The following is a 3019-nucleotide window of genomic DNA, read 5'->3' as shown; positions in this document are numbered from 1 at the left end:
ATGAAACAACTGTAAATTGATGCATTAAAAATACTTCCTCACTCCATTCTTCTTGTTTACAATTATAAAACATCTATATATATTTTATGGATTTTCATACATTTGTTTGATAAATCAGTCTTCACTTAACTGTCTTGTCTGATAGCCAATACCCATAGATGAGCTTAATAGGATAAACTCCAGAATTATAACCAAACGAAATTATTATTATACATATATATTTACATATATAAATATGCACATACATATTTACATAGATATATACATACACACACATATATATACACACATTTGCACATATATTGTACATACACATATTTTCATATTTATAGATACATACATACATATATATACACACATTTGCACATATATTGTACATACACATATTTTCATATTTATAGATACATACATATATATATACATATATATATATATATATATTATATATATATATATATATGCATACACAGAGATATGTAGGCATAAATGTATATACATTTATATTGCTTACACGCGGATATACATTTATGAACATACATGCATATATACATTTGTATACACACATAATAATAATAATAATAATAATAATAATAATATTAACCGTAGAATTAGTGACTCAAGGGTCGAAAGTTTCGTACACTGGCGCTTTGATCAGTGCCAACAGACAGAGAAATTCACATAGATATTGAAGCATATATATGTACATAAATACACATACATAAAGAGACAGAGATAGATAAGCAGACACACACATACATATACATAGATAGATATATAGATAGATAGATAGATAGATAGATAGATAGATAGATAGATAGATAGATAGATAGATAGATAGATAGATAGATAGATAGATAGATAGACATAGTTACACATACATAAAAAGACAGAAACAGATATGCACATATATATTCATACATACACGTACTCTCATATATACATATAATTTGTTTACATTTTCAGAGACCTATTTTCACATTTCTATTTCTATTTTCTCTGATATACCTATTCTTTGTAATAGCATGTTTAACTTCGTTTTAAAATGTAAACATGTAGCTACAGTTCTAATGTAAATTGTAGATAGATAAATAGATAGATAGACAGAGAGAGAGAGAGAGAGAGAGAGAGAAAGTCAAACAGAGTGTATGAGATAAGAATACATTGATAGATCGAATGAAGATGGATACATATACAGTATATATATATATATATATATATATATATATACATACATACATACATACATACACACACACACATAGATACAGGTACATGGACTTGCATTGATTGATTGATTGATCTACGCAGACATACTTGGATCTATCTATCTATCTGGACAGACAGACAGACAGATAAACAGATAGATATATAGATAGATAGATAGATAGATAGATAGATAGATAGATAGATAGATAGATAGATAGAGCTGAAACGATCAATTCACATATATCTAGATAGATAGATAGATAGATAGATAGATAGATAGATGTCCGACGGTGACTGACAAATAGCCACTTATATAGTTTGGTAGATATGTAAGAAACATATTGAGCTTATACATTGATAAATTGATAGACATACAGATAAGTAGATTACAGAAAACGATATAGAATGCAACCATATTTTTTAAAGCAAGTATCTTCTGCAACTAAGACGACCATTATTTAAGTCGGCATTAAAATGTTGCTCCTTCAAGGACAAAGAAATAGAGGGAATTGCCTACCTTTTAGGCAGAGGTCATGTTCAGGATTGTCTTCATTGAAAAAGAAATGGTTAAAGGCAATTTATCCGGTGTCTGTATAAATATATATAGATGAAGATAGCGGTGAGAGTGTAATATTTTTAATGTATCCGCGAAGGCTTCGAGCTTCAGAGGGGGGTAAAGCTCGTAGAAAATCGAGAAAAAATGCGAAGGAAGCAGCAGTGAAATATTTTTATTATTATTATAACTGCTACCGCCGCTCCGTCAGTAAGAGGACAGCAATAACGTTTAATGAGAGGGGTAGTCTGGAGTGTTGCAGCAATAGGAGATGCTGCTGCTGCTATGTAGGATTGAGAGAGAGAGAATGGGGTGACGGGAAGGAAAAAGGTAAAAGTAGCAGAATGATCGAGAGAAATAGGATGAGATGAAAGCTTTAAAAATAAGGGAGGGAGGAGGAATGGAGAGAGTGTGTATAAGGAAACAAGAGAGAGAATACAAAGGGGGAGTGTGAGGTGATAAGTGAGAAACGAAAGAGTGAGAAGAGGTAAGGAAGAAAAGAATAAGATATGTAGATAGAATAAGTGAGCGTGAGTAAATGAAAAGAAAGAGAACAAAGCTGGAGGTGCAGTAAAGAGAGAAAGAGATAGAGAGATGTAGACAGAAATAATAATGAAAACGATGAGTATGAGTGAAGGCAGAAGGACGCTGAGTGAAGGACTGAGACACCACGAGAGACAGAGATGTAGAGGAGAAAATAGGAGAGAAAAAAGAGCAGTCTAAAATGTGATAGGTAAATCGATGGCGAAAAAGAATAGAACTGGAAATATCTACTGAAAAATATATGTATAAATGTCGATGGAGAGAAAAATAAGTGAAACGTAGAGAGGAAGACGAGACAAAAACAGAAAGAGAAAGGAAGTTAAATCTTGACCTTCTGTTGTTAACCTTACTTTTTCTACTAGAAACCACTACTCTTGCATCGTACTTCTCTCATTAAATTAAATTCTTCCTATTGCATTTTCTTTTCTTTTACTCTTCCCCCTCCCCCGTTTCTTTTTCTTACTTTCTTCCTCATATTGTTTCCCTCATCCTTTTCCCCTTGATTCTGATACGGTTTCTCTCTCACAGTTTTACTAAAATAAAAACAAAACCAGTTGCAAGGGAGGAAAATCCTTTTATTTCCGGTCCGAGTTTCAATTCGCTTCCCATTTTCTCCGTATGTTTACCTTTTCTCGCTTTTGTTACTTTTATTATTTTTATTTATCGGAGCACGCCGGACAAAATACCTAGCAGTATTTCTTCCAGCCTTACGTCTTG

At 32.1% G+C, this 3019-nt stretch overlaps 1 protein-coding gene across 3 annotated transcripts in view; it reads right to left on the bottom strand.

Moving 5' to 3' along the window:
- Nucleotides 1-2232, bottom strand: part of LOC115209965 (signal peptide peptidase-like 3) — a 368123-nt gene extending 365891 nt beyond the window's left edge. For 2 of the 3 annotated variants that reach the window (XM_029778623.2, XM_029778616.2), the window contains exon 1: nt 1724-2232. The gene's annotated coding sequence lies outside the window, so the exon portion shown is untranslated. The remainder of the gene's footprint in view (nt 1-1723) is intronic. The other variant, XM_036502734.1, reaches the window with a different exon arrangement.
- Nucleotides 2233-3019: the final 787 nt, after the last annotated feature.

Source organism: Octopus sinensis, linkage group LG1, assembly GCF_006345805.1.
Source record: "Octopus sinensis linkage group LG1, ASM634580v1, whole genome shotgun sequence".
Classification (NCBI taxonomy): domain Eukaryota; kingdom Metazoa; phylum Mollusca; class Cephalopoda; order Octopoda; family Octopodidae; genus Octopus; species Octopus sinensis.
Note: the sequence above shows the minus strand (reverse complement) of the source record. Positions and strands in the feature narration are given on the sequence as shown.